Source organism: Pristiophorus japonicus, chromosome 25 (genome assembly GCF_044704955.1).
Source record: "Pristiophorus japonicus isolate sPriJap1 chromosome 25, sPriJap1.hap1, whole genome shotgun sequence".
NCBI classification, from domain to species: Eukaryota; Metazoa; Chordata; class Chondrichthyes; family Pristiophoridae; genus Pristiophorus; species Pristiophorus japonicus.
The window spans coordinates 10,119,135-10,135,469 of record NC_092001.1 but is presented as its reverse complement, the minus strand read 5'-3'; the positions used below and the strand labels follow the sequence as shown (position 1 = coordinate 10,135,469).

General features: G+C 44.8%; 14 non-coding genes across 14 annotated transcripts; all 14 read right to left on the bottom strand.

Annotated features, from left to right (window-relative positions):
* Window positions 1-510: 510 nt before the first annotated feature.
* trnae-cuc (transfer RNA glutamic acid (anticodon CUC)) lies at window positions 511-582 on the bottom strand. The gene has a single exon. It is a non-coding gene; the product is annotated as a tRNA-Glu (tRNA).
* A 915-nt stretch (window positions 583-1,497) lies between these two features.
* On the bottom strand, window positions 1,498-1,575 carry trnaf-gaa (transfer RNA phenylalanine (anticodon GAA)). The gene has a single exon. It is a non-coding gene; the product is annotated as a tRNA-Phe (tRNA).
* Window positions 1,576-2,772: 1,197 nt separating this feature from the next.
* On the bottom strand, window positions 2,773-2,844 carry trnae-cuc (transfer RNA glutamic acid (anticodon CUC)). Its single transcript has one exon. It is a non-coding gene; the product is annotated as a tRNA-Glu (tRNA).
* A 915-nt stretch (window positions 2,845-3,759) lies between these two features.
* Window positions 3,760-3,837, bottom strand: trnaf-gaa (transfer RNA phenylalanine (anticodon GAA)). The gene has a single exon. It is a non-coding gene; the product is annotated as a tRNA-Phe (tRNA).
* Window positions 3,838-5,034: 1,197 nt separating this feature from the next.
* Window positions 5,035-5,106, bottom strand: trnae-cuc (transfer RNA glutamic acid (anticodon CUC)). Its single transcript has one exon. It is a non-coding gene; the product is annotated as a tRNA-Glu (tRNA).
* Window positions 5,107-6,021: 915 nt separating this feature from the next.
* On the bottom strand, window positions 6,022-6,099 carry trnaf-gaa (transfer RNA phenylalanine (anticodon GAA)). The gene has a single exon. It is a non-coding gene; the product is annotated as a tRNA-Phe (tRNA).
* Window positions 6,100-7,296: 1,197 nt separating this feature from the next.
* trnae-cuc (transfer RNA glutamic acid (anticodon CUC)) lies at window positions 7,297-7,368 on the bottom strand. The gene has a single exon. It is a non-coding gene; the product is annotated as a tRNA-Glu (tRNA).
* Window positions 7,369-8,283: 915 nt separating this feature from the next.
* On the bottom strand, window positions 8,284-8,361 carry trnaf-gaa (transfer RNA phenylalanine (anticodon GAA)). The gene has a single exon. It is a non-coding gene; the product is annotated as a tRNA-Phe (tRNA).
* A 1,197-nt stretch (window positions 8,362-9,558) lies between these two features.
* trnae-cuc (transfer RNA glutamic acid (anticodon CUC)) lies at window positions 9,559-9,630 on the bottom strand. The gene has a single exon. It is a non-coding gene; the product is annotated as a tRNA-Glu (tRNA).
* A 915-nt stretch (window positions 9,631-10,545) lies between these two features.
* On the bottom strand, window positions 10,546-10,623 carry trnaf-gaa (transfer RNA phenylalanine (anticodon GAA)). Its single transcript has one exon. It is a non-coding gene; the product is annotated as a tRNA-Phe (tRNA).
* A 1,197-nt stretch (window positions 10,624-11,820) lies between these two features.
* Window positions 11,821-11,892, bottom strand: trnae-cuc (transfer RNA glutamic acid (anticodon CUC)). The gene has a single exon. It is a non-coding gene; the product is annotated as a tRNA-Glu (tRNA).
* A 915-nt stretch (window positions 11,893-12,807) lies between these two features.
* On the bottom strand, window positions 12,808-12,885 carry trnaf-gaa (transfer RNA phenylalanine (anticodon GAA)). The gene has a single exon. It is a non-coding gene; the product is annotated as a tRNA-Phe (tRNA).
* A 1,197-nt stretch (window positions 12,886-14,082) lies between these two features.
* trnae-cuc (transfer RNA glutamic acid (anticodon CUC)) lies at window positions 14,083-14,154 on the bottom strand. The gene has a single exon. It is a non-coding gene; the product is annotated as a tRNA-Glu (tRNA).
* Window positions 14,155-15,069: 915 nt separating this feature from the next.
* trnaf-gaa (transfer RNA phenylalanine (anticodon GAA)) lies at window positions 15,070-15,147 on the bottom strand. The gene has a single exon. It is a non-coding gene; the product is annotated as a tRNA-Phe (tRNA).
* Window positions 15,148-16,335: the final 1,188 nt, after the last annotated feature.

Here is a 16,335-nt window from a genome sequence, read left to right as displayed (position 1 = left end):
TTAGTGATGGTGAATCTCGGTTAGATCAAAAACTCCATGAATTCTCTGCCGGGAAATTCAGATCTTGGAAATCGCCTGTGAACGCTAAACATTGATATGCAGTGAGCCAATGTTCAATATAGAAGGGGCCCAGGCCAAATGAATGCTCAAGGATAAGTTATCAGTGCCCATGGTCCAGGCATTCCCTGATTCCAGTCTTGCACACGTTGCGAAGTTTAAAATGCTGAATATTTCCACAGTGGCAATGCATTGATTGATGATAAGCCCGAGTGCTGTGGCGCAAATAGGTACCTGGAAGACTAAAGATAGCCATGATTGGCAAAATTTACGTTGTCTATCAGCAATTGGAGTTCCACTTGTTGAGCGAGATCTTGTCATTTAGTGCAGATTTTAAAACAGAAGTGTCTGTTGTATCACGACACGCTGCTGATGGTTGGGGCGACAACAGCGAGGTGAGCTGCAAGCTTGTTCAGGAACATCATTGCATTTCGAAGCACCGCAAATACAATGTTCCCTGACCGGGAATCGAACCCGGGCCGCGGCGGTGAGAGCGCCGAATCCTAACCACTAGACCACCAGGGAAGCTGCTGCAAACGTCTGTGCCAGCAAGCAGACCAACCCAGTCTTTCCTCCTTGCTGTTTCGAAATTCTCATCACATTCGCGCCAGGGAAAACTGTTCGCAGCAAATGGCAGTTGTTGTGGAGAACACCAAAGACATGTCCGCGCAATCGCAGCGTTAAGTGCGGCTAGGCTTCCACTGAAATCCATTTCATTCTCTCCTTTTTCCGGGAATTTTCACTCTCGGTACCGTGTGAACATTTCATTTTGTGCTTTTGTCCTGAACTTCAGCCTTTTGCCCAACTCCAGGCGACAGAACCGTTCTGTCTGCCTGTTCTGCTTATAACCATTGACGGAAACAGGTCTCCAGTTCAGGGGTTATCAGCAAAGCAAGAAACACGTATAAACAGAAAGTTGTGCTCTGCACACCGTCGGCAAAGAAGCAATGGCTGTTATTCCAAATAATTCCCATCCCTTGGGATTCCGTGTGGATTTGTTTCGTTATGAAGATTTGATTGTAAAAGTTACTAAAAACCGAATAAAAAGTATGAAAAATTGGGATGGCCCATATGGGGATCGGGCCCGCGCTCTTGGCTTTATTAATACCACGCCCTAAACGACCGATTTAACCGGCAACAAAATGCCCCAGGGCTGCGTGAAAGCCCAGCCTAGATGATTTTGTATCCGGCACACACTGGGTGATAGAGTTACTGCATAAGAATTGAACACATCGCATCGCTTAAACATTGTTCACTCTTCATATACAAAACTGGGCAGAGTATAAATAGAAAGTAACAGAAAAAGAGCGCCGAATCTAAAAAAAATCATGTCGAAAATTAGTATCACGCAACCGCTGAACAGCTCTTCCCTCAAGCACTGTCTCGATATCAAACCAGCTTCTCCCCTTAAAATGAAGAAAACGCAAAATCACCAGATATTGCCGAAACCCGGGATTGAACCAGGGACCTTTAAATCTTCAGTCTAACGCTCTCCCAACTGAGCTATTTCTTCCCGACAGAAAACGAAGCAAAACTTTCTCACACCTTTTTGAAAGAAAACTTAAACCCCGGAAGGAATTGCCCCGCACACTCAGTCCTCATTTCTGGGCAATGAGCTCCGGATGTGTTCATGTAATGTATAATGATATTGAAAATCTTAATGCTCATGTTAACTTATCATTGCCCACGATCCAGGCACTCTCTGATTCCGGTATTGTGCACGTTGCTAAGTTGAAAATATGCATTTTTCCGCACTGGCAATGAATTGACTGATAGCCGGGCTGTGATCAGCTCGGTTTGTTAGGGTGATGCCGCGCATGAACGTACATGGAAGAATAATGATCATTGTGATTGTTCTCACACTGCACTTAAATGTTGGCAAACCGTAAAGTGTCAAACAGCAATTGTCGTTCCATATGTTCATTTAATGTTCTGCTGAAGTGTTCATAAAGACACAAAGTTTGCACACCAGGCTAGATCTCACAGTGCTGAAGACACAGTGAAATATACTGGAGAGTTTATAACTGTTTCAGAACATAACATGTCAGCAAAATTCCGTGTTCTGTTCTCGGCACTGATGCGTTGTGAAAGGGAGACGGGCCAAAGTCCTATTGAGCCGCACTGACCCCGAGCCAAGGTGAAATTAAAGCAGGTTCAGTTCTTAGCATTGATATGATGAAGAGAGATAACAGTCGCGAATCAACATTAGTGATGGTGAATCTCGGTTAGATCAAAAACTCCATGAATTCTCTGCCGGGAAATTCAGATCTTGGAAATCGCCTGTGAACGCTAAACATTGATATGCAGTGAGCCAATGTTCAATATAGAAGGGGCCCAGGCCAAATGAATGCTCAAGGATAAGTTATCAGTGCCCATGGTCCAGGCATTCCCTGATTCCAGTCTTGCACACGTTGCGAAGTTTAAAATGCTGAATATTTCCACAGTGGCAATGCATTGATTGATGATAAGCCCGAGTGCTGTGGCGCAAATAGGTACCTGGAAGACTAAAGATAGCCATGATTGGCAAAATTTACGTTGTCTATCAGCAATTGGAGTTCCACTTGTTGAGCGAGATCTTGTCATTTAGTGCAGATTTTAAAACAGAAGTGTCTGTTGCATCACGACACGCTGCTGATGGTTGGGGCGACAACAGCGAGGTGAGCTGCAAGCTTGTTCAGGAACATCATTGCATTTCGAAGCACCGCAAATACAATGTTCCCTGACCGGGAATCGAACCCGGGCCGCGGCGGTGAGAGCGCCGAATCCTAACCACTAGACCACCAGGGAAGCTGCTGCAAACGTCTGTGCCAGCAAGCAGACCAACCCAGTCTTTCCTCCTTGCTGTTTCGAAATTCTCATCACATTCGCGCCAGGGAAAACTGTTCGCAGCAAATGGCAGTTGTTGTGGAGAACACCAAAGACATGTCCGCGCAATCGCAGCGTTAAGTGCGGCTAGGCTTCCACTGAAATCCATTTCATTCTCTCCTTTTTCCGGGAATTTTCACTCTCGGTACCGTGTGAACATTTCATTTTGTGCTTTTGTCCTGAACTTCAGCCTTTTGCCCAACTCCAGGCGACAGAACCGTTCTGTCTGCCTGTTCTGCTTATAACCATTGACGGAAACAGGTCTCCAGTTCAGGGGTTATCAGCAAAGCAAGAAACACGTATAAACAGAAAGTTGTGCTCTGCACACCGTCGGCAAAGAAGCAATGGCTGTTATTCCAAATAATTCCCATCCCTTGGGATTCCGTGTGGATTTGTTTCGTTATGAAGATTTGATTGTAAAAGTTACTAAAAACCGAATAAAAAGTATGAAAAATTGGGATGGCCCATATGGGGATCGGGCCCGCGCTCTTGGCTTTATTAATACCACGCCCTAAACGACCGATTTAACCGGCAACAAAATGCCCCAGGGCTGCGTGAAAGCCCAGCCTAGATGATTTTGTATCCGGCACACACTGGGTGATAGAGTTACTGCATAAGAATTGAACACATCGCATCGCTTAAACATTGTTCACTCTTCATATACAAAACTGGGCAGAGTATAAATAGAAAGTAACAGAAAAAGAGCGCCGAATCTAAAAAAAATCATGTCGAAAATTAGTATCACGCAACCGCTGAACAGCTCTTCCCTCAAGCACTGTCTCGATATCAAACCAGCTTCTCCCCTTAAAATGAAGGAAACGCAAAATCACCAGATATTGCCGAAACCCGGGATTGAACCAGGGACCTTTAGATCTTCAGTCTAACCCTCTCCCAACTGAGCTATTTCTTCCCGACAGAAAACGAAGCAAAACTTTCTCACACCTTTTTGAAAGAAAACTTAAACCCCGGAAGGAATTGCCCCGCACACTCAGTCCTCATTTCTGGGCAATGAGCTCCGGATGTGTTCATGTAATGTATAATGATATTGAAAATCTTAATGCTCATGTTAACTTATCATTGCCCACGATCCAGGCACTCTCTGATTCCGGTATTGTGCACGTTGCTAAGTTGGAAATTTGCATTTTTCCGCACTGGCAATGAATTGACTGATAGCCGGGCTGTGATCAGCTCGGTTTGTTAGGGTGATGCCGCGCATGAACGTACATGGAAGAATAATGATCATTGTGATTGTTCTCACACTGCACTTAAATTTTGGCAAACCGTAAAGTGTCAAACAGCAATTGTCGTTCCATATGTTCATTTAATGTTCTGCTGAAGTGTTCATAAAGACACAAAGATTGCACACCAGGCTAGATCTCACAGTGCTGAAGACACAGTGAAATATACTGGAGAGTTTATAACTGTTTCAGAACATAACATGTCAGCAAAATTCCGTGTTCTGTTCTCGGCACTGATGCGTTGTGAAAGGGAGACGGGCCAAAGTCCTATTGAGCCGCACTGACCCCGAGCCAAGGTGAAATTAAAGCAGGTTCAGTTCTTAGCATTGATATGATGAAGAGAGATAACAGTCGCGAATCAACGTTAGTGATGGTGAATCTCGGTTAGATCAAAAACTCCATGAATTCTCTGCCGGGAAATTCAGATCTTGGAAATCGCCTGTGAACGCTAAACATTGATATGCAGTGAGCCAATGTTCAATATAGAAGGGGCCCAGGCCAAATGAATGCTCAAGGATAAGTTATCAGTGCCCATGGTCCAGGCATTCCCTGATTCCAGTCTTGCACACGTTGCGAAGTTTAAAATGCTGAATATTTCCACAGTGGCAATGCATTGATTGATGATAAGCCCGAGTGCTGTGGCGCAAATTGGTACCTGGAAGACTAAAGATAGCCATGATTGGCAAAATTTACGTTGTCTATCAGCAATTGGAGTTCCACTTGTTGAGCGAGATCTTGTCATTTAGTGCAGATTTTAAAACAGAAGTGTCTGTTGTATCACGACACGCTGCTGATGGTTGGGGCGACAACAGCGAGGTGAGCTGCAAGCTTGTTCAGGAACATCATTGCATTTCGAAGCACCGCAAATACAATGTTCCCTGACCGGGAATCGAACCCGGGCCGCGGCGGTGAGAGCGCCGAATCCTAACCACTAGACCACCAGGGAAGCTGCAGCAAACGTCTGTGCCAGCAAGCAGACCAACCCAGTCTTTCCTCCTTGCTGTTTCGAAATTCTCATCACATTCGCGCCAGGGAAAACTGTTCGCAGCAAATGGCAGTTGTTGTGGAGAACACCAAAGACATGTCCGCGCAATCGCAGCGTTAAGTGCGGCTAGGCTTCCACTGAAATCCATTTCATTCTCTCCTTTTTCCGGGAATTTTCACTCTCGGTACCGTGTGAACATTTCATTTTGTGCTTTTGTCCTGAACTTCAGCCTTTTGCCCAACTCCAGGCGACAGAACCGTTCTGTCTGCCTGTTCTGCTTATAACCATTGACAGAAACAGGTCTCCAGTTCAGGGGTTATCAGCAAAGCAAGAAACACGTATAAACAGAAAGTTGTGCCCTGCACACCGTCGGCAAAGAAGCAATGGCTGTTATTCCAAATAATTCCCATCCCTTGGGATTCCGTGTGGATTTGTTTCGTTATGAAGATTTGATTGTAAAAGTTACTAAAAACCGAATAAAAAGTATGAAAAATTGGGATGGCCCATATGGGGATCGGGCCCGCGCTCTTGGCTTTATTAATACCACGCCCTAAACGACCGATTTAACCGGCAACAAAATGCCCCAGGGCTGCGTGAAAGCCCAGCCTAGATGATTTTGTATCCGGCACACACTGGGTGATAGAGTTACTGCATAAGAATTGAACACATCGCATCGCTTAAACATTGTTCACTCTTCATATACAAAACTGGGCAGAGTATAAATAGAAAGTAACAGAAAAAGAGCGCCGAATCTAAAAAAAATCATGTCGAAAATTAGTATCACGCAACCGCTGAACAGCTCTTCCCTCAAGCACTGTCTCGATATCAAACCAGCTTCTCCCCTTAAAATGAAGGAAACGCAAAATCACCAGATATTGCCGAAACCCGGGATTGAACCAGGGACCTTTAGATCTTCAGTCTAACGCTCTCCCAACTGAGGTATTTCTTCCCGACAGAAAACGAAGCAAAACTTTCTCACACCTTTTTGAAAGAAAACTTAAACCCCGGAAGGAATTGCCCCGCACACTCAGTCCTCATTTCTGGGCAATGAGCTCCGGATGTGTTCATGTAATGTATAATGATATTGAAAATCTTAATGCTCATGTTAACTTATCATTGCCCACGATCCAGGCACTCTCTGATTCCGGTATTGTGCACGTTGCTAAGTTGGAAATTTGCATTTTTCCGCACTGGCAATGAATTGACTGATAGCCGGGCTGTGATCAGCTCGGTTTGTTAGGGCGATGCCGCGCATGAACGTACATGGAAGAATAATGATCATTGTGATTGTTCTCACACTGCACTTAAATGTTGGCAAACCGTAAAGTGTCAAACAGCAATTGTCGTTCCATATGTTCATTTAATGTTCTGCTGAAGTGTTCATAAAGACACAAAGATTGCACACCAGGCTAGATCTCACAGTGCTGAAGACACAGTGAAATATACTGGAGAGTTTATAACTGTTTCAGAACATAACATGTCAGCAAAATTCCGTGTTCTGTTCTCGGCACTGATGCGTTGTGAAAGGGAGACGGGCCAAAGTCCTATTGAGCCGCACTGACCCCGAGCCAAGGTGAAATTAAAGCAGGTTCAGTTCTTAGCATTGATATGATGAAGAGAGATAACAGTCGCGAATCAACGTTAGTGATGGTGAATCTCGGTTAGATCAAAAACTCCATGAATTCTCTGCCGGGAAATTCAGATCTTGGAAATCGCCTGTGAACGCTAAACATTGATATGCAGTGAGCCAATGTTCAATATAGAAGGGGCCCAGGCCAAATGAATGCTCAAGGATAAGTTATCAGTGCCCATGGTCCAGGCATTTCCTGATTCCAGTCTTGCACACGTTGCGAAGTTTAAAATGCTGAATATTTCCACAGTGGCAATGCATTGATTGATGATAAGCCCGAGTGCTGTGGCGCAAATAGGTACCTGGAAGACTAAAGATAGCCATGATTGGCAAAATTTACGTTGTCTATCAGCAATTGGAGTTCCACTTGTTGAGCGAGATCTTGTCATTTAGTGCAGATTTTAAAACAGAAGTGTCTGTTGTATCACGACACGCTGCTGATGGTTGGGGCGACAACAGCGAGGTGAGCTGCAAGCTTGTTCAGGAACATCATTGCATTTCGAAGCACCGCAAATACAATGTTCCCTGACCGGGAATCGAACCCGGGCCGCGGCGGTGAGAGCGCCGAATCCTAACCACTAGACCACCAGGGAAGCTGCTGCAAACGTCTGTGCCAGCAAGCAGACCAACCCAGTCTTTCCTCCTTGCTGTTTCGAAATTCTCATCACATTCGCGCCAGGGAAAACTGTTCGCAGCAAATGGCAGTTGTTGTGGAGAACACCAAAGACATGTCCGCGCAATCGCAGCGTTAAGTGCGGCTAGGCTTCCACTGAAATCCATTTCATTCTCTCCTTTTTCCGGGAATTTTCACTCTCGGTACCGTGTGAACATTTCATTTTGTGCTTTTGTCCTGAACTTCAGCCTTTTGCCCAACTCCAGGCGACAGAACCGTTCTGTCTGCCTGTTCTGCTTATAACCATTGACGGAAACAGGTCTCCAGTTCAAGGGTTATCAGCAAAGCAAGAAACACGTATAAACAGAAAGTTGTGCTCTGCACACCGTCGGCAAAGAAGCAATGGCTGTTATTCCAAATAATTCCCATCCCTTGGGATTCCGTGTGGATTTGTTTCGTTATGAAGACTTGATTGTAAAAGTTACTAAAAACCGAATAAAAAGTATGAAAAATTGGGATGGCCCATATGGGGATCGGGCCCGCGCTCTTGGCTTTATTAATACCACGCCCTAAACGACCGATTTAACCGGCAACAAAATGCCCCAGGGCTGCGTGAAAGCCCAGCCTAGATGATTTTGTATCCGGCACACACTGGGTGATAGAGTTACTGCATAAGAATTGAACACATCGCATCGCTTAAACATTGTTCACTCTTCATATACAAAACTGGGCAGAGTATAAATAGAAAGTAACAGAAAAAGAGCGCCGAATCTAAAAAAAATCATGTCGAAAATTAGTATCACGCAACCGCTGAACAGCTCTTCCCTCAAGCACTGTCTCGATATCAAACCAGCTTCTCCCCTTAAAATGAAGGAAACGCAAAATCACCAGATATTGCCGAAACCCGGGATTGAACCAGGGACCTTTAGATCTTCAGTCTAACGCTCTCCCAACTGAGCTATTTCTTCCCGACAGAAAACGAAGCAAAACTTTCTCACACCTTTTTGAAAGAAAACTTAAACCCCGGAAGGAATTGCCCCGCACACTCAGTCCTCATTTCTGGGCAATGAGCTCCGGATGTGTTCATGTAATGTATAATGATATTGAAAATCTTAATGCTCATGTTAACTTATCATTGCCCACGATCCAGGCACTCTCTGATTCCGGTATTGTGCACCTTGCTAAGTTGGAAATTTGCATTTTTCCGCACTGGCAATGAATTGACTGATAGCCGGGCTGTGATCAGCTCGGTTTGTTAGGGTGATGCCGCGCATGAACGTACATGGAAGAATAATGATCATTGTGATTGTTCTCACACTGCACTTAAATTTTGGCAAACCGTAAAGTGTCAAACAGCAATTGTCGTTCCATATGTTCATTTAATGTTCTGCTGAAGTGTTCATAAAGACACAAAGATTGCACACCAGGCTAGATCTCACAGTGCTGAAGACACAGTGAAATATACTGGAGAGTTTATAACTGTTTCAGAACATAACATGTCAGCAAAATTCCGTGTTCTGTTCTCGGCACTGATGCGTTGTGAAAGGGAGACGGGCCAAAGTCCTATTGAGCCGCACTGACCCCGAGCCAAGGTGAAATTAAAGCAGGTTCAGTTCTTAGCATTGATATGATGAAGAGAGATAACAGTCGCGAATCAACGTTAGTGATGGTGAATCTCGGTTAGATCAAAAACTCCATGAATTCTCTGCCGGGAAATTCAGATCTTGGAAATCGCCTGTGAACGCTAAACATTGATATGCAGTGAGCCAATGTTCAATATAGAAGGGGCCCAGGCCAAATGAATGCTCAAGGATAAGTTATCAGTGCCCATGGTCCAGGCATTCCCTGATTCCAGTCTTGCACACGTTGCGAAGTTTAAAATGCTGAATATTTCCACAGTGGCAATGCATTGATTGATGATAAGCCCGAGTGCTGTGGCGCAAATAGGTACCTGGAAGACTAAAGATAGCCATGATTGGCAAAATTTACGTTGTCTATCAGCAATTGGAGTTCCACTTGTTGAGCGAGATCTTGTCATTTAGTGCAGATTTTAAAACAGAAGTGTCTGTTGTATCACGACACGCTGCTGATGGTTGGGGCGACAACAGCGAGGTGAGCTGCAAGCTTGTTCAGGAACATCATTGCATTTCGAAGCACCGCAAATACAATGTTCCCTGACCGGGAATCGAACCCGGGCCGCGGCGGTGAGAGCGCCGAATCCTAACCACTAGACCACCAGGGAAGCTGCTGCAAACGTCTGTGCCAGCAAGCAGACCAACCCAGTCTTTCCTCCTTGCTGTTTCGAAATTCTCATCACATTCGCGCCAGGGAAAACTGTTCGCAGCAAATGGCAGTTGTTGTGGAGAACACCAAAGACATGTCCGCGCAATCGCAGCGTTAAGTGCGGCTAGGCTTCCACTGAAATCCATTTCATTCTCTCCTTTTTCCGGGAATTTTCACTCTCGGTACCGTGTGAACATTTCATTTTGTGCTTTTGTCCTGAACTTCAGCCTTTTGCCCAACTCCAGGCGACAGAACCGTTCTGTCTGCCTGTTCTGCTTATAACCATTGACAGAAACAGGTCTCCAGTTCAGGGGTTATCAGCAAAGCAAGAAACACGTATAAACAGAAAGTTGTGCCCTGCACACCGTCGGCAAAGAAGCAATGGCTGTTATTCCAAATAATTCCCATCCCTTGGGATTCCGTGTGGATTTGTTTCGTTATGAAGATTTGATTGTAAAAGTTACTAAAAACCGAATAAAAAGTATGAAAAATTGGGATGGCCCATATGGGGATCGGGCCCGCGCTCTTGGCTTTATTAATACCACGCCCTAAACGACCGATTTAACCGGCAACAAAATGCCCCAGGGCTGCGTGAAAGCCCAGCCTAGATGATTTTGTATCCGGCACACACTGGGTGATAGAGTTACTGCATAAGAATTGAACACATCGCATCGCTTAAACATTGTTCACTCTTCATATACAAAACTGGGCAGAGTATAAATAGAAAGTAACAGAAAAAGAGCGCCGAATCTAAAAAAAATCATGTCGAAAATTAGTATCACGCAACCGCTGAACAGCTCTTCCCTCAAGCACTGTCTCGATATCAAACCAGCTTCTCCCCTTAAAATGAAGGAAACGCAAAATCACCAGATATTGCCGAAACCCGGGATTGAACCAGGGACCTTTAGATCTTCAGTCTAACGCTCTCCCAACTGAGGTATTTCTTCCCGACAGAAAACGAAGCAAAACTTTCTCACACCTTTTTGAAAGAAAACTTAAACCCCGGAAGGAATTGCCCCGCACACTCAGTCCTCATTTCTGGGCAATGAGCTCCGGATGTGTTCATGTAATGTATAATGATATTGAAAATCTTAATGCTCATGTTAACTTATCATTGCCCACGATCCAGGCACTCTCTGATTCCGGTATTGTGCACGTTGCTAAGTTGGAAATTTGCATTTTTCCGCACTGGCAATGAATTGACTGATAGCCGGGCTGTGATCAGCTCGGTTTGTTAGGGCGATGCCGCGCATGAACGTACATGGAAGAATAATGATCATTGTGATTGTTCTCACACTGCACTTAAATGTTGGCAAACCGTAAAGTGTCAAACAGCAATTGTCGTTCCATATGTTCATTTAATGTTCTGCTGAAGTGTTCATAAAGACACAAAGATTGCACACCAGGCTAGATCTCACAGTGCTGAAGACACAGTGAAATATACTGGAGAGTTTATAACTGTTTCAGAACATAACATGTCAGCAAAATTCCGTGTTCTGTTCTCGGCACTGATGCGTTGTGAAAGGGAGACGGGCCAAAGTCCTATTGAGCCGCACTGACCCCGAGCCAAGGTGAAATTAAAGCAGGTTCAGTTCTTAGCATTGATATGATGAAGAGAGATAACAGTCGCGAATCAACGTTAGTGATGGTGAATCTCGGTTAGATCAAAAACTCCATGAATTCTCTGCCGGGAAATTTAGATCTTGGAAATCGCCTGTGAACGCTAAACATTGATATGCAGTGAGCCAATGTTCAATATAGAAGGGGCCCAGGCCAAATGAATGCTCAAGGATAAGTTATCAGTGCCCATGGTCCAGGCATTTCCTGATTCCAGTCTTGCACACGTTGCGAAGTTTAAAATGCTGAATATTTCCACAGTGGCAATGCATTGATTGATGATAAGCCCGAGTGCTGTGGCGCAAATAGGTACCTGGAAGACTAAAGATAGCCATGATTGGCAAAATTTACGTTGTCTATCAGCAATTGGAGTTCCACTTGTTGAGCGAGATCTTGTCATTTAGTGCAGATTTTAAAACAGAAGTGTCTGTTGTATCACGACACGCTGCTGATGGTTGGGGCGACAACAGCGAGGTGAGCTGCAAGCTTGTTCAGGAACATCATTGCATTTCGAAGCACCGCAAATACAATGTTCCCTGACCGGGAATCGAACCCGGGCCGCGGCGGTGAGAGCGCCGAATCCTAACCACTAGACCACCAGGGAAGCTGCTGCAAACGTCTGTGCCAGCAAGCAGACCAACCCAGTCTTTCCTCCTTGCTGTTTCGAAATTCTCATCACATTCGCGCCAGGGAAAACTGTTCGCAGCAAATGGCAGTTGTTGTGGAGAACACCAAAGACATGTCCGCGCAATCGCAGCGTTAAGTGCGGCTAGGCTTCCACTGAAATCCATTTCATTCTCTCCTTTTTCCGGGAATTTTCACTCTCGGTACCGTGTGAACATTTCATTTTGTGCTTTTGTCCTGAACTTCAGCCTTTTGCCCAACTCCAGGCGACAGAACCGTTCTGTCTGCCTGTTCTGCTTATAACCATTGACGGAAACAGGTCTCCAGTTCAAGGGTTATCAGCAAAGCAAGAAACACGTATAAACAGAAAGTTGTGCTCTGCACACCGTCGGCAAAGAAGCAATGGCTGTTATTCCAAATAATTCCCATCCCTTGGGATTCCGTGTGGATTTGTTTCGTTATGAAGACTTGATTGTAAAAGTTACTAAAAACCGAATAAAAAGTATGAAAAATTGGGATGGCCCATATGGGGATCGGGCCCGCGCTCTTGGCTTTATTAATACCACGCCCTAAACGACCGATTTAACCGGCAACAAAATGCCCCAGGGCTGCGTGAAAGCCCAGCCTAGATGATTTTGTATCCGGCACACACTGGGTGATAGAGTTACTGCATAAGAATTGAACACATCGCATCGCTTAAACATTGTTCACTCTTCATATACAAAACTGGGCAGAGTATAAATAGAAAGTAACAGAAAAAGAGCGCCGAATCTAAAAAAAATCATGTCGAAAATTAGTATCACGCAACCGCTGAACAGCTCTTCCCTCAAGCACTGTCTCGATATCAAACCAGCTTCTCCCCTTAAAATGAAGGAAACGCAAAATCACCAGATATTGCCGAAACCCGGGATTGAACCAGGGACCTTTAGATCTTCAGTCTAACGCTCTCCCAACTGAGCTATTTCTTCCCGACAGAAAACGAAGCAAAACTTTCTCACACCTTTTTGAAAGAAAACTTAAACCCCGGAAGGAATTGCCCCGCACACTCAGTCCTCATTTCTGGGCAATGAGCTCCGGATGTGTTCATGTAATGTATAATGATATTGAAAATCTTAATGCTCATGTTAACTTATCATTGCCCACGATCCAGGCACTCTCTGATTCCGGTATTGTGCACCTTGCTAAGTTGGAAATTTGCATTTTTCCGCACTGGCAATGAATTGACTGATAGCCGGGCTGTGATCAGCTCGGTTTGTTAGGGTGATGCCGCGCATGAACGTACATGGAAGAATAATGATCATTGTGATTGTTCTCACACTGCACTTAAATTTTGGCAAACCGTAAAGTGTCAAACAGCAATTGTCGTTCAATATGTTCATTTAATGTTCTGCTGAAGTGTTCATAAAGACACAAAGATTGCACACCAGGCTAGATCTCACAGTGCTGAAGACACAGTGAAATATACTGGAGAGTTTATAACTGTTTCAGAACATAACATGTCAGCAAAATTCCGTGTTCTGTTCTCGGCACTGATGCGTTGTGAAAGGGAGACGGGCCAAAGTCCTATTGAGCCGCACTGACCCCGAGCCAAGGTGAAATTAAAGCAGGTTCAGTTCTTAGCATTGATATGATGAAGAGAGATAACAGTCGCGAATCAACGTTAGTGATGGTGAATCTCGGTTAGATCAAAAACTCCATGAATTCTCTGCCGGGAAATTCAGATCTTGGAAATCGCCTGTGAACGCTAAACATTGATATGCAGTGAGCCAATGTTCAATATAGAAGGGGCCCAGGCCAAATGAATGCTCAAGGATAAGTTATCAGTGCCCATGGTCCAGGCATTCCCTGATTCCAGTCTTGCACACGTTGCGAAGTTTAAAATGCTGAATATTTCCACAGTGGCAATGCATTGATTGATGATAAGCCCGAGTGCTGTGGCGCAAATAGGTACCTGGAAGACTAAAGATAGCCATGATTGGCAAAATTTACGTTGTCTATCAGCAATTGGAGTTCCACTTGTTGAGCGAGATCTTGTCATTTAGTGCAGATTTTAAAACAGAAGTGTCTGTTGTATCACGACACGCTGCTGATGGTTGGGGCGACAACAGCGAGGTGAGCTGCAAGCTTGTTCAGGAACATCATTGCATTTCGAAGCACCGCAAATACAATGTTCCCTGACCGGGAATCGAACCCGGGCCGCGGCGGTGAGAGCGCCGAATCCTAACCACTAGACCACCAGGGAAGCTGCTGCAAACGTCTGTGCCAGCAAGCAGACCAACCCAGTCTTTCCTCCTTGCTGTTTCGAAATTCTCATCACATTCGCGCCAGGGAAAACTTTTCGCAGCAAATGGCAGTTGTTGTGGAGAACACCAAAGACATGTCCGCGCAATCGCAGCGTTAAGTGCGGCTAGGCTTCCACTGAAATCCATTTCATTCTCTCCTTTTTCCGGGAATTTTCACTCTCGGTACCGTGTGAACATTTCATTTTGTGCTTTTGTCCTGAACTTCAGCCTTTTGCCCAACTCCAGGCGACAGAACCGTTCTGTCTGCCTGTTCTGCTTATAACCATTGACGGAAACAGGTCTCCAGTTCAGGGGTTATCAGCAAAGCAAGAAACACGTATAAACAGAAAGTTGTGCTCTGCACACCGTCGGCAAAGAAGCAATGGCTGTTATTCCAAATAATTCCCATCCCTTGGGATTCCGTGTGGATTTGTTTCGTTATGAAGATTTGATTGTAAAAGTTACTAAAAACCGAATAAAAAGTATGAAAAATTGGGATGGCCCATATGGGGATCGGGCCCGCGCTCTTGGCTTTATTAATACCACGCCCTAAACGACCGATTTAACCGGCAACAAAATGCCCCAGGGCTGCGTGAAAGCCCAGCCTAGATGATTTTGTATCCGGCACACACTGGGTGATAGAGTTACTGCATAAGAATTGAACACATCGCATCGCTTAAACATTGTTCACTCTTCATATACAAAACTGGGCAGAGTATAAATAGAAAGTAACAGAAAAAGAGCGCCGAATCTAAAAAAAATCATGTCGAAAATTAGTATCACGCAACCGCTGAACAGCTCTTCCCTCAAGCACTGTCTCGATATCAAACCAGCTTCTCCCCTTAAAATGAAGGAAACGCAAAATCACCAGATATTGCCGAAACCCGGGATTGAACCAGGGACCTTTAGATCTTCAGTCTAACGCTCTCCCAACTGAGCTATTTCTTCCCGACAGAAAACGAAGCAAAACTTTCTCACACCTTTTTGAAAGAAAACTTAAACCCCGGAAGGAATTGCCCCGCACACTCAGTCCTCATTTCTGGGCAATGAGCTCCGGATGTGTTCATGTAATGTATAATGATATTGAAAATCTTAATGCTCATGTTAACTTATCATTGCCCACGATCCAGGCACTCTCTGATTCCGGTATTGTGCACGTTGCTAAGTTGGAAATTTGCATTTTTCCGCACTGGCAATGAATTGACTGATAGCCGGGCTGTGATCAGCTCGGTTTGTTAGGGTGATGCCGCGCATGAACGTACATGGAAGAATAATGATCATTGTGATTGTTCTCACACTGCACTTAAATTTTGGCAAACCGTAAAGTGTCAAACAGCAATTGTCGTTCCATATGTTCATTTAATGTTCTGCTGAAGTGTTCATAAAGACACAAAGATTGCACACCAGGCTAGATCTCACAGTGCTGAAGACACAGTGAAATATACTGGAGAGTTTATAACTGTTTCAGAACATAACATGTCAGCAAAATTCCGTGTTCTGTTCTCGGCACTGATGCGTTGTGAAAGGGAGACGGGCCAAAGTCCTATTGAGCCGCACTGACCCCGAGCCAAGGTGAAATTAAAGCAGGTTCAGTTCTTAGCATTGATATGATGAAGAGAGATAACAGTCGCGAATCAACGTTAGTGATGGTGAATCTCGGTTAGATCAAAAACTCCATGAATTCTCTGCCGGGAAATTCAGATCTTGGAAATCGCCTGTGAACGCTAAACATTGATATGCAGTGAGCCAATGTTCAATATAGAAGGGGCCCAGGCCAAATGAATGCTCAAGGATAAGTTATCAGTGCCCATGGTCCAGGCATTCCCTGATTCCAGTCTTGCACACGTTGCGAAGTTTAAAATGCTGAATATTTCCACAGTGGCAATGCATTGATTGATGATAAGCCCGAGTGCTGTGGCGCAAATAGGTACCTGGAAGACTAAAGATAGCCATGATTGGCAAAATTTACGTTGTCTATCAGCAATTGGAGTTCCACTTGTTGAGCGAGATCTTGTCATTTAGTGCAGATTTTAAAACAGAAGTGTCTGTTGTATCACGACACGCTGCTGATGGTTGGGGCGACAACAGCGAGGTGAGCTGCAAGCTTGTTCAGGAACATCATTGCATTTCGAAGCACCGCA